This window comes from Molossus molossus, unplaced genomic scaffold (genome assembly GCF_014108415.1).
Source record: "Molossus molossus isolate mMolMol1 unplaced genomic scaffold, mMolMol1.p scaffold_m16_p_10, whole genome shotgun sequence".
Classification (NCBI taxonomy): Eukaryota; Metazoa; Chordata; class Mammalia; order Chiroptera; family Molossidae; genus Molossus; species Molossus molossus.
In genome coordinates, this window is record NW_023425345.1 from 4,042,458 (window position 1) to 4,056,890 (window position 14,433).

General features: G+C 38.3%; 1 protein-coding gene across 3 annotated transcripts in view; it reads right to left on the minus strand.

Moving 5' to 3' along the window:
- Positions 1 to 13,801, minus strand: part of GRAP2 (GRB2 related adaptor protein 2) — a 68,615-nt gene extending 54,814 nt beyond the window's left edge. For all 3 annotated transcript variants that reach the window (XM_036251661.1, XM_036251657.1, XM_036251658.1), the window contains exon 1: positions 13,590 to 13,801. The gene's annotated coding sequence lies outside the window, so the exon portion shown is untranslated. The remainder of the gene's footprint in view (positions 1 to 13,589) is intronic.
- Between the last annotated feature and the right edge of the window lie 632 nt (positions 13,802 to 14,433).

A 14,433-nucleotide genomic window follows, 5' to 3' on the forward strand; every position in this document is an offset into this window, starting at 1 on the left:
GCCTGTAAGAAATGTGGAAGGCCTCTAGCTTACCAAAGAAGGGTCAGTACCTCAAATTCTCTAATTTTCATTTTCAACTGTAATATCAAGTCTTACTGAATTTTAATGTCACCCGGCTGCTTTTTTCTCCACAAGGCATTCCCTTTGACAGTAACTGCTAGTTTTACAAACTACTAGCTATGGAAATCAGAAAAATTTCCACTAGCAGCCTTCTTGTGTTAGAAGCGCAAGCCAGGGTAAAGCCAGCAATTTAGGAGAAATGAAGGGAAGGGTCCTAAAATTGACAGAGACTGAGAATCCCGGAAAGCTGATGAGATGGTGTCTGTGGAAATGAAAAGTGATGCAGAAGAGATGGTGTGTAGCAGAGAATAGAGAACGGAGGAGTGGAGGGTGGTGGTCCACTCCCAGGTGGCGCTTAGCAATGCTGAGCACACAAGCCCACAGCCGGTACCTGCTCAACCACAAGTGGAGTTGGGTGTATATTCTGAGCAGTGCCACGTGAAACACAATTCAACAATCTGAAATGGTTGCTTTTAGAACATGGGTGTAGAACCAAATAAATATTTTTTATAACAGTGAGAAGTAGATGAGTGGTTCCAGGGAGGGGGCGCTCATCTCATTTTGCACATCTGCGCTCTCTCTCATTTTGCAACATCCCCAATCTTTTGTAACTTAGATAAGCTGTTTTAAATGCACACACTGAAGGGGTGGGCTGTTGCAACTACTTTACAGAAGCTAAAACAGCCAGCTTAGCATGATGGTTGTAATCTAGTTGGCATAAATCTTACTTACGTTGGATGCATCAACATATCCATTTAGCCTGCTGCAAATCAGTTTACTTTTTTACTTAGAGACATGATGTGAAATGGAATTAATACAGTTGCAGCAAAGTGAGTGAATTCTGCTGAATAAATCCCTTTCCATGGAAAAGAACTTGGTTTTGCAGCTTATTTGAAACAAAATCCAAACTGAGCAAATGCATTTATCCCTGTTTTATTTAGAACTATATTCACATCAGAGCTATTTTATATGATAGTGTACTCTACTGTCTTTAGGTGAGGGCCACAGAGAAAGCATTTGCAAGGACAATCAAAATGTTACAATGGAACTTAGCCTAAGGACTGTTGCTCCAACTAGACTTTGAAGTTGGTAAAGATTGACAACTCCTTGGAGAGACAAGAGAGGGACTAACAAAAACCAACCAAACCATATATAGTCTTTTATATTTTCCCTTCTTTACTTTCCATGGTCAAAGGGCTATCTACACATAGTATGTATGTATTAATTTATTATTGTAAAAATATGTTTTTATTGATTTTCTTTTTTTTTTTTTTACAGAGAGAGGAAGGGAGAGGTAGAGACATCGATGTGAAAGAGATATGTTGATCAGCTGCCTCCTGCACACCCCTTACTGGGGATTAAGCCCGCAACCCAGGGATGTGCCCTGACTGGTAATTGAACTGGGACCTCTCAGTCCGTGGAAGGACGCTCAATCCACTGAGCCACACTGGCTAGGCTACACACAGTATGTATTTAATAAATACATTTTGGTGGTGACCATCATAAGCATACAAAACTTGGAGAGGGCTTGGAGAATAACAAAGGGCTAAGAAGTTGGGCAGACTCAGGGTGACATGCTAATGAAATTGAGATTCTTCAGCCCAGAGAAGGAAAGGCTGGGCCCAGCAGTTGTGGAGGTAGTCTGCGTTATTTACCATTACAGAATGTCAGAAAGCACCCTGTGTGCAGGGTAGGATAAAAGAAAATCAATTAATATTACATCCCAGTGAGGGGATTTAGGGTTAGGAATGCAGAAGTTTTTGTTTAGATTGGATTAGGCATCAACACAGGACCTTAAGAAATCCTTCTATGAAAATTTTATACTTGAAGAATAGATAACCTTTCTAAAATGAGTTAGGTGCCCTGCAGTAGGGAAATAATCTACAGGCCTCTCAAGATCGATTCCAGTTCTTATCCTGTGATTTTTCAGCAGCCAGTGTCAGGACCCAGATTGCTTCTTGCCCTCCTATCTCCATAGCTGGAAGCACTTGACTCCTTCCTGCAACTGAACTGTACACAGACTCAACACTAAGCATTTCTCGGTTGGGATTTAAGAAGCTCACTCTACTGAAAGCTGAGCTATCTCTATGCTTGGCCACCCCCTGCTGCTGGCCTGGCTCTGAGATGTCCCAATTTTAACAAGTGGGACTCAGCCTTGTTCCCAAGTCCACGTCTTACTGTATTTACTTGAAATCCATCATGTACTTGTATGTTTACACCTGAAATACTTTCTTGTTTCCAGGTCTCACATGATTTTGAGATCATACCTAGTATCCACTCTAGGAGCTTTGTGTCTCTCCAGCCCACACCTCCCTCGTGTGCAGCCTCCGAGCCCCAGCCCCATTACGTAAAGCTGACTGGCTATGCATAGAGCACTGGTTCTGTCTGTCCTAGATGTCTCCCCTCACCTGTGACTGGATTTCCCATTCCCTTCCTCCCAAGCCCCCACCATCACTGCTCAGGCAGCTGTCAGTCCATGTGTTCTTTGCCTAGCCCACATCATGACATGCCACACGGCTGCATTTCCCTATGGCATTCTATTAGGCATGGTTGCACATCTGACTCTCCCTCCAAACCATATACCTCTATAACAGGGCCTCTGAACCTCGTTACTATTGACATTTTGGGCTGGTTAGGTCTTTGTTGTGGGGACTGTCTAGTGCATTGTAGGATCATTAGCAGCATTGCTGGCCTCTACCCACCAGGTGCCAGTAGCAACGCACCCCCCCCCCCAAACTGTGACAACCAGAAATGTCTCCAGGCATTGACAAATGTCTCAGGGTGTCAAAATCACCCCCTGTTGAAAACCCCTGCTCTATAAGAACCTAGAAAGGCAAGAGTATTTTAAAGCCAGTTATGTATACTTTGAGAAATAGTTGGATGTATATAGAATATTTAAATCTGGTAAAATTCTAACAACTCTAAACTCTTGGTAAGCACCAAATGGAATTTTGTAAGTTTTGTATCACGACACAAAGTAGATAATGGGAAAAGTGGGGCTAAATCCCTTCACCCTAGGTCAGTTCTTCTCAGATTTTATTGTGCATAAGAATTGCAGGGGAATCTTTTTAAAGTTAAGATTCTGATTTGATAGGTTAGAGGCACGGTCTGAGATCCTCATTTCTAACAGGCTTCCCAGGTGGTGTCACACTGACTAGCAAGGCCTTAGACAAAATCACTGGGGAGGGGTTGGGGTGAGGTTTGAATCTTAATGATTTCAAGGTCAGGACAGCAACATTAAAATTTGCATTAGAATGGCAGATTAAGAAAACGTGGACGTTCCCTGAATCTTTCTATAATGAATGAAACTGCTCACAGGGATATGTTCTGAAATGTGATATTTCCATTATCTTGAAATTATAAATATTATACGAGTTACCTATGAGTTCTCTGCTTTGGCCAGGAATGAAAACCTACGAACTGCTAAGCTAGTTTGGTAAGACTTTCAGAGGTTTCCAAAAGTGTGATGGAGACCTAAACTTCAAGGTCTTTGTAGTCTTTGTTTTACTAACGGAAGAGGCGAGGGTTGAGGATGAGGCTGGGGGAGGGGATGGAGAGAGGAGAACCACTTTAAATGAGGCCTTACAATAAAACAGATACACCTTCTGGTGTTTACGCAAATTACAAATAATTATGACTGAAATAACACTGACATCACATGATGTTACTACAACCCCAAGTCAGGTAACTCAATTATAACTTTAAAAAAGTTTTAAAATTATAACTTGAAAAATAAATGTTATTTACTGTATCATATAGTGATAAGGATAATCAAATCTTCTGAAAGCTGCCGAGAGCTTAAAATAAAACTTTCTTCCTCTCATATATAGTGCCTCTGAGTAACTTTTATTTTCGGTTTTGTAGACATTTGACTTACTGTTGAGTATCCTTGGGAAGGAAATGGCCATTCGTATTTGCTCCTATTTTACAGTTAGGAAGGTTGAGGCTCACTAGTTTATCTAAAGATGCAGATTTGTGCAGGGTGGCAGACAATTTATTGATAGGAAGAAGATAATCAAGTCCAGATCCTTTGGCTCTTCCGGGGACCCAGCAAGAGACTAGTTATGCCCTCATAGCAAATAAGTACACACTCCTCTGCTGGGAGGGGGAACTAATATGCTATCTCTGAAATATTTTGATAGGTTGTTACCAATATGATTAAGTATACAAGGGATAAATTTCTCTACATTTAAACCTCTGTTCCTACGTACAGAATAAAGATCTGGCTTAGTAGTAGCTCATGGGAACTCATGGGTTTTAGTTGACCACAATTTCACTATGAGTCAGCAGTGTGACATGAATGCCAAAAAGGCTTATGCAGTCTGGGGCCACATTAACAGAAGTATAAGGCATACATCAAAGGAGGCTACGACTCCATGGTGTTCTGTATTTGTCAGACTACTCCTGGAGAGCTTCGTCCCATTCTGGGCACCATGATTTAGGAGAGGCCTTAAACTGAAGTCTGGTAGAGGTGAGCACTTAAGATGAAGAATGCATGTAAAAGAACATTATAAGAAAGTAGTTAAAAGAATGGAAGATATTTGTGTTTGAAAGAGAAGACTTAGAGAGGGGAGTAATTGGAAGTGAGAGAATAGCAGTCTTTCTGGAAAAAAACCTTGAGGTACAGTTTCCAGTAGCAGAAGTTTAATTTCTAGATCCCCGAGGGAAAAAAATCATGAGCGCCTTCTCAACTCTGTCATTTGCAAAATAAACAGATCTTCAGTGAAGAAGACCTGTTCCTATGATTTTCTTGAAATGTGCAAATGTGTGAATGCATTTATGCCTCTTCGACAAGCCATCTCCCTCTGCCTGCAGGTGCACCTTCTTCAGGAAGCCCTCTCTACAGAGCCCCGCCTTAGCCACTTACTCTGTTATCTTCTCATCATGAGTTTTGCACTGCAGTAGCATTTTCTTTTGTTTGTCCCAGTTTCCCTAATAGCTTGTTGGTTCCTTAGGGAAAAGGACCCCATTTTGTTTTTGTTGTTATTACCCTAAATGTTCTCAGTACATCTGGGTACAGTGAATTAGAGACTGAGGGGATGTCTATTGATGGGAGCTAAAAGATGAATTAAAGTAACCAGGCAGGTAATTTTTTTATAGCGTCTACATGACAAAGCATTACAGCTTGCTCTCTTGATGATAATAACGCCTAATTGAACCTTCACTTTATAAAATAAAATGAGCTGACAGAGTTGGCTGTGTAGTAAAGCTTACTTTTTCCCTACATTTTGCATTTTAAAATAAAATTTGAGTATCTATCCTGGAAAAAAACAGAGTTTACACTCTAAGAGCTCCATCTTGCTTGTTGTAAGTCTTGGGAATTACTCTCCAGCTGGGGGATTCTTTGACTTCACACTTTCTCTTCACACCTTCTTTATTTGAATAGTTACAGGGTACCAATTGTCAGGTTGCAACATCACACAGTATCTGGTTTATAAAATGAATTAGTAGTCTACTTAACAATATTGGTCTAGTAGACAAGAATTCCACAAAATGGGTTTGTTTAAATAAGAAAGCACCATGTTATGCATTTTATAAATGAAGCACTGAGTATTATATCAAAGATATACAAATGCTTTCAGGGTAACAATGCTTGTCTCTTTCTAAGTCTCCTAAGTAGCAGGTTAAAGAATGGTATTGTTTCACCCAAAGACAGAGGAGTGGATGGGGCACACTGAGTCATCCACGAGCCGGAGAACAGAACGCAGAACACAGGACTAAGTTCATGCTCTGTCACTCTCATCCCTGGACAGTGTTACCTCCCACAGTCCAATGACCTGACACAGCACAAAGCAAATTATACACTTCTCTGTAAGAAGTTAATATAACTCCATTCGCCAGCCTAAAGTTCTTTTAGCAAATTGAAAGATCAAAATGAGAAACAGGGCTCCTAATTTCCTACCATCAGTTGATAATCACAAATAATGATTGCTATCTTCCTGGTTATTGAGATAGCCAGCCTTCCATACAAACAGTATTTAGCTCAGATAAGTCCAGAGGCCAAGGGGCGGGGGTTGGTTCCTGTAATGTGTAGCAGATCCTTGGTTCTGCGGTTCCACTGTTTGACAACTGATGTTATAAAACCCTAGTTTACTGACATATGGAGCATGAGAATTTTCTGCTTGTTTTAGCTTCCCGGAGAGACTCAGAATTAAACTGGGACTATATCATGGATTTTGTGTACTTGGCAGCATATGCTATGGACACTTTTTATAAACCCGAAACAAATGTTAACATACAAATTTGTCCTAATTATACTGACTCAAAGATTCTCCAAATACCTCCAAAAGTTTGGTCATATCTTTCTTGTCTCAGGGCTTCTGCATTCAGTGCTGCAGGCCCTCTCATGAGTCTCAAGTTTCAAGCACATTTCAGGGATATTAAAAAAATATAAAAATAACCCTTAATAATGAAAAATCAGGTGGAAGGTTGGGTCCTTCAAGAGGAATAACCTTTTTAGAAGGATAAGGTTCTATCAGCCCAAAATAAGTCCATCAACATTATTTATTTCCATATTATACTCTGAACTACCCAAGAGGGATAAGAAAATATGTGTTATGTCTGTATGATGCAGAGCAGAGTTACAGCAAAATCACCGTGAGACAGTCAGCCCTGCAGGAAAATGAAGCAACCAGCAGAATGACACACAAACAGCCCATCAAAGCGCTATTGATGTTTATAGTTCCAACAGAATTTGGGCATTGCAAAGGAACACATCATGAATTGGATGCCAGCACTTATGACCTACAGGGAAGGGTTGAAAGGTCTTTCCATCTATCATAGAAAAGGTAATTTCTGTTCTCAGACTCAGGGGTATTAGGGATTTTGCAACAGAACCAAAAAGCCTCTAGAGAACACGTGGTCTAACCTCTCACTGGACCAAGAAGAAAACTGAGGACCAGAGAGGTTACAATGTCTTGTTCAAAGTCACACAGGTAGTTTCCAGTAGAGCCAGAATTCAGATTTCCAGAAGCCCCATTAAGGGTTCCTATGTCTCCAGAATGCTGTGCCCAGACCAGTGTAGTAGAAGGAGCCCTGGCTACAACTTACCAGCCTTAGTACTATCTGACAGACATTAGCAAAATTACCTTGAGCAAGTTGATTAACCTTGTGAGCTTTGCTTTTCCCACTCTGCAACATGAGAGGTAAACTATGTGGTCTGTCTGCCTCAAAGATGAAATGAGATAATGTGTGGTGAAAACTCTTTTTTAAAGAGTTTAAGGCTCAGGGTTAAAAAAAAGACAAAACTCCAAATAAAGGAAATTTTTCTTGTCAAAGATATATGGATGGACTCCAGGGATCCATGGACCACTGGAAATTCTGTGTAAAGGAGTGTTCAGATGAGTGTTATGCATATCCCCCTACCCCACCCCCCAGGGAGAATTTCTATAGCTTTCTTCAGCTTTCTTAATGTGTCTCTGACACTCTCCTCCACCCCCACCCCCCACCTCACCACTGCCAGTGTGCTGTCCTGGATAGCTACATATTTATGATTAACTTAAAGAGTTTATATAATGTATTAAAATATGACATTTTCCTTAGATTTAGCATATGGTTGAGATCTTCCTGCTGGCCTTACTGATTCAATAATTTATATTTTATAATAGAAATCTATTTGGGGAAAGGGAGTAAATCTGACATTTTGCTCCATGAGGTGTTAAAAATCTATGGCTTATAGCACTGGCCGGTTTGGCTCAGCGGTTAGAACGTTGGCCTGCGGTCCAGAAAGACTCGGGTTCAGTTCTCGCTAAGGGCACGCACCTCAATTGCAGTTTGTCCCCAGCCCTGGTTGGGTTGTGTGGGTGGCAACCAATCGATGTGTCCCTTTCACGTCGATGTTTCTCTCTCCCTCCCTCCCACTCTATCTGAACAAAAAATAGAAAAATGTCCTCAGGTGAGGATAAAAAAAAAAACACAAAAAAACCTATGACTTATAAAATGATGAATACAAATCTCAAACTACAAATCAACCAGATTTTTTTCTACTTATGTACTTCCCTAGTAATATTTCTTAGTTACTTTTTTTTTTTAATCCTCATCTGAGGACTTTTTTCCATTTTTGTTCAGATAGAGTGGGAGGGAGAGAGAGGAAGAGAGAGAGAGAGAGAAACATCGAGGTGAAAGGGACACATTTGTGCCTCCCGCACAACCCCAACCGGGGCCGGAGACAAACTGCAACCGAGGTACATGCCCTTAGTGGGAACCGAACCGGGGTCTCTCTGGACCACGGGCTGACGGACTAACCGCTGAGCCAAACTGGCCAGGGCATTTCTTAGTTATTTTAAAAGACTTCTTTAAAATCATATTTAACAGGAGAACTATCTACCTATTTACTGAATTCCCAATGAGTTCTCAGCAGATTGCTTTTAGCATTCTCTCACAAAGCACCAGACAAAAGACACAAATTATACAACATTTGTAGGCTACCACATTACACTGATGGTTCTGGAAGGCTGAGAGGTGTGGAGAAAAACAAATAAAGAAGTATTATTTGTGACCAATTGATCAATTAGGTGGCTTTTCATTTAAAAAACATAAAAAGGCAGAACCAATTTAGCAATGACTGTGTTAGAAATGCATGAAAACATTATTAATGTTGAATTTTTTTCTCATTTATTTTTAGTTCTCTTTAGAAAATTACACTTGAGTTTTCTGTGATGGCAATGGAAGGAGCAAGTCAGACAGCGCTGGAACCCTTTAGTAATGCTAATGAAGGGGTAGGGACAGATGCCAGCCTGGAAGGCCTTTTCTGGGTACAGTTATGCTTCAGAAGCCATAGACTGATTTACAGAATGTCTGAGTGTATGAAATAACCAATTAGGGAAGTTACCTCTAACAAGACTCATCTATTGTTCCATAAAGAAATCCAATGTGGTCTTTTATAAATCTGACAATGGCTATACTCTTGTGTTTTAGTGGTAAAATTTTATACAGTACAGAAATGTAAAAAAATGAGAGGGATTTTTTTTTTTTTCTATTGACTATATCAAAGTATCATCTTGTGCCCAGAGGCTCTGAGGTCTCCTAACTCCCCTTTCCTATTATTCCTTTCAGTTTTTTCCTTCCTATTCCTTTATTGTTTTACATTTTTCAGTTCTTAGTATTATCTTTTATATTTAAAGTTTCTTATAAAGAGCCTTATGCTTATAAATGCAATAAATAAACTCATCTATGCTTAATAGAGTGCTATAATTCAGATAAACAAAACCAAAATTATAGTTTGGTAGCAACACTTCCAGATTTTCAATAACTTAACTTAAAACCTGGGTAGTGGTGATGGTTGGGATATGGGGATCCTGGTACTGACTTCCACTATTTCATTTGTGTCACTTCTCATTACATGTGACAGAGAACGCTCTGGAATCACACTGCCTGGCTTCATATCTGGACTCTACTACCTACTAGATAAGTGACCTTGTGCAAGTTACCTAATCTCTCTGTACCTCAGTCTCCTCACTTGTGAAGGAAAGATAATATTAGCACTTCATTGTGCCATTATGAGAAGCAAATGAGTTAATACTTGTAAAGTGTCAGACCAGTGCTTGGCAAAAAAACAGACACTGTTTTAGGAACTTTGTACATATAAACTATTTAATTTTCAAAGTAATATACTGAGATAGGTGCCATTATTACTCCCATTTGATAGTTTAAGAAACCAAGGCACAGAAAGACTAAGTAATACATGTCCCAGTTAGCCCAGTTAGTAACTGAAGGATTGGCCTCAAGCCTAGACTGTCTGGCTTCACAGCAAGCATTCAGTAAATGTTACTTATTATTGTTGTTGTTGTTCTTACCTGAACTTATACACTCAATAAATATCTGCTGTTGCCCTGGCCAGGTAGCTCAAATGGGAGGGGCATCATCCCCAAATGCCAAGGTTGTGGGTTAGATTCCCAGTCAGGGCACATATAAGAACCAACCAATGAATGTATAAATAAGTAAAACAGCCCTGCCAGTGTCGCTCAGTGGTTGGAGCATCAGCCTGCACACCAAAGGGTCATGGGTTTAATTCCCGGTCAAGGGCATGTACCTGGGCTGCAGGATCAATCCCTGGCCCTGGTCGCAGCATGTGTGGGAGGCAGCCAATGCATATGTCTCTCTCTCATCGATGTTTTTTTCTCTCTGTCTCTCTCACTCTCCCCTTTTCTCTCTCCCTTCCACTCTCTCTAAAAAAATCAATGGAAAAATTATCCTTGGATGAGGATAAACAAAAAATAAATAAAAATAAATAAGTGAGACAAAAAAATCAACGTTTCTCTCTCTCCTTTCCTTTCTCTCTAAAACCAATCAAGAAATACAAATTTTAAAAATGAAAAAATATTTACAAATATATAAGTATCTGCTGTTGCTGCTGATAATGATGAATTCGTATGTTTAATCCTTCTTCAAAGTGTACTAAAATGTATATGACCCCTAATGGAATAGTCGATTTAGGCAAGGATTGTCACCTATAGTCATTGGTGAAGTTTGTTCAGAAGTAGGATATTACCACTGTGCTAAAGTGTCACCTCTTCGGATTACTTTTTAATTGCAAAGGAGAAAAAAGTACCTTTGCAATAGAGGGATCCCTGGAGTGAGATTGCTGCCTTGAGCCATGATCAAAGTGAGCATCACAAATAGAGGGACAACGTGGCATTCTGTGCCTCCTGATGAGATGCAACATGGAGTATCTTGTAACAAATGCTCAATCAAAATCTAATCAATGCTCTAGTTCTAACTTGGAGCTTACAGAAAATACACAGAGTAAAGAAAGAAATTAAATGACACCACGAGGCAACAACAAATCCAGAACGTGGAACATTCTGCAAGATAAATGATCTAACCTTTAAAAAAAATTCAATGTCAAATAAAAAGACATAATACACAAATGCAAAAATGTGCTTTCCTTTTTAAAAATCCCTTTTTTTTTTTTTTAAGTGATGGAAGACATTTGAGGGACAAATGGCAAAAGTTAGATATGGCCTAGATATTAAGGAATAACTGTTCATTTTCTTCTGTATAACAGTGGTATTGCGGTAATAGAGGAAAATGTCCTTATTCTTAGATGTGTACTGAATTATTTAGGGGTGAAATGTCATTTCATCTGTAACTTACAAATCAGAAAGAAATACATACACATGGAACAAACATAGCATTGAATCCAGATGATTATAAAGGTATTCATTGTACTAATATTTCAACTTTAATTTTGAACATTTTCTTTACTTCCTTCATAAGATACATGTCTTACATCTTTGGAGAACATGTAAGACTTATTTTCATATACTTAGTAATAGTTTTTTGTTTTTTTAATTCTCTAAAATGTTTGCCTTTGAACTCATATTTAAAAAGAAAACTTTAAAAAAATTTACTAAATTCCTATTGGCTCAAGCTTATTGAAAACTGGTATTGACATTGTTGAAGTGCCTAACATAGTAAATGTTCAATAAATGTTTATAATTGGTTATTTATGTACCAGGCTTTCCTGAAGATTGTAAAGTGGAGAGAGAGAAAGACATGAGGCTGTGTTGTTTCTTTACAGATCAAGATATGCTGGGTAAATACTTGAGATGGACAAAATGGGGGTCAATCCACCCTATCCTTTGATTCAAATAATTTAGGTCATGAAGATTCTTGACCAAGTTTTGAATTTTTTTATGAGGGCACAAAAAATGAAGACTCTGTCCTTAGAACTAATCCAGAAGCAACTACTATTACTTGTTTAAGAAATCCTGATGGGATCATACTTAATGTCACATTTTTGAATAATTGTAGACTTTTCTTAATCCAGGAAAAGAGGCAAGTTCTGCTCAAATTTAGGCATGAACCCTACAAGTCACCAACACCAGTGGATATTATTCGCTGAGAATCAATAAATATGTGGAAACTAGGGTTGTTTTCAGCTCTTCCAGAAGGCAACAATTCTCAAAGATATGGCTTTAGGCAGTAAGCGAGATATACTTTGTATAAGAGGTGCGAAGAAAATGATCAAGATTCAAAGAAATAATGATAAAATTTTGCATTTTCATAGTGTCATTTTCCTAAGGCACTTCATATCTATGTTAACTCATTTATTCTTATAATATCTTTATAAGGTAGACACAGAATAATTGAAATAAAAAAGGGGGGGGGATTTTCATCAGGGCTTAAGATGTGGAAAATATTCAAAAGGATATTATATTAGCAATAGAGATATTTCTTCACATTGAACAAATCGATCACCTCCTTCCCCTATGCTTCAGTAAAGTCATTTAAAAAAGATAAAATCTATTACAATTTAGGGATAATAAGATTACAGTTTACTACATGGGAGACATTCCAAGTTCAATCTAAAAAGATACTTTTATTTAATAATATAGGGCTGTCTCTCTTTAAAAATGAATAAATAAATAAATAAAAAGTTCTCAAAAAGAATACAAATCAGAATTTTTAAAACTTGAAATTTGAATGCACCTAGATAACTATTTACATAGTGTTCTTTATTTAGTAATGGGTCCTTTTGTAAAGAAAATCACGTCAAAATTATTTTATAAATATGAACTTTTATAAACAATACTGGCTTATTAAAGCAGAATATATTTACACTAAATGTTCTTTCTGAAACCAATCAGAAGGATAAAAGGGAGAACCCACTAAAGAGCTAAACAATCTATGATAAATGTAGTTGTATAGAACAAGAGTCTTCAACTTGAGGTTTCCCATTCTCGAATGACATAACATGAGCAACATGCAATCTTTCTCATTGGATTTTTAGGTCATAAATATTTTCCCTCTTAATTTATCTGGGGATGCTTATTTTCAGTAATGTGCAAATTAAGTAGCATATGCTTCATTAACAAGGCCTAATTTCGAGTATATAGATACAATATTTTTAAGTTAGTAAAATCCTTGGTAGATGTATTCAATCCTCATTCAGGTTTGTTCAGGAACAGGTGGAGCATAAAGCATAGAGTTGTCTTAAGACTTAATGCCTGAACTAAAGACAGATGTCTGTTAATAAAGAGACAAAGATAGACAATATTCTTTCAAAATCCTTATCAACATAAATTTTTCATTTTGTAAAGGAACCCAAACTGGAGTTCTTTGTAAAGGTAACATAAATACTAACAGAAGTAGAAATGTGAGCAATGAGAGAAATCCTGACCTCAGAGTACCAGTGTTCATTCATTGCTGTTCAACCACTCACATCCACGCCCTAGTTTAAATTAAATGTTGACTATGGTGGAGTGAAATTTCATCTTTGTAATCCCAGGGCCTAAAGTCTTTCTATGAGACTGGTTCAGAAGCCAGTTAGTGGAGTTTTTTTTTTTTTGTATAATGGGCTGGGTAAGGAACAAGTCTTCTCCTAGATAGAAGTCAAATCCTATTACCACAGACATTGCTACAGCAAAAGGTTTAGAGACCTTAGCTAATGGACCAAAATATTAAAAGCAATATTTGGAGAGCCCATGGGATTCATTTTAATTAGATTTGACTCAGAGAGAGCATTCTGCAAATTATAAAACTGTTCAAGGTGTCTAGAGTATGTGAACTGACGTACAATGACATACCTTTCAGAAGAGAAGAGGTTGAGTCTATATCTTGGCTTTGACAGTGAGTTATTAGAATCCTCTCTTGCAAGAAGGAAGATGAATTCACATCCAAATTAATGCATTTCAGAGTACAGATCCACCTTGTGCTATCTTCCAACTACCACACTAAAAAGAGGGTTACATGCTCACAGATCCATTAATAGTGTCTCCTCCTCCCTGCTTCTTACTCCCTCCTCCCAACTACCCCCAGTCAGTCCTGCAGTCTGTAGGCAAACCACACAGGAACCAGCAGATATGCGGCTTCAGAGAGTTGGGTGTGAGCCTTAGATTATGTGGTTTTGTTTTCTTGCTGCCAGAGTTGAACTAAAATGCAGGAGGTTCACTGAAATACTTTTGCTTCTTTATGCTTGGTTTCAGTTTTAACAATTTCCCCCTGAATCATTATGTTCACATAAGAAAATTTCTAATCCTAAAGATGGTCCATCGACAAGCTGCTGCAGGTCTTAAGAAAAACTCTTGTTTTCTCTTAGTGTAACCATGCATCCAGAGAAACATTAAGAATTCTTAGGGGAACTTATTTAATATCACTTTGAATCACTCACAATATTAAAATCTCAGGGAAAATACTTTCTCAGTGCACTTAGCCCATAATATTACCCTTAATAACAAAAGAGAGAAAAGCTCTGAGCCAGGATGGGTTACAACCCATTTTGCCACAGTCAGACGTGAACTGGGACTGGTTACTTCGACTTCTGGGATTCAATGAACTAAAGGATTCCTGGGATTTTAAGATTTTTTTCACTGACTTAAAGTTTCTGTCATCTTCAATTTTCTTAGTCTTACCTTCAAATTTATAACTCAC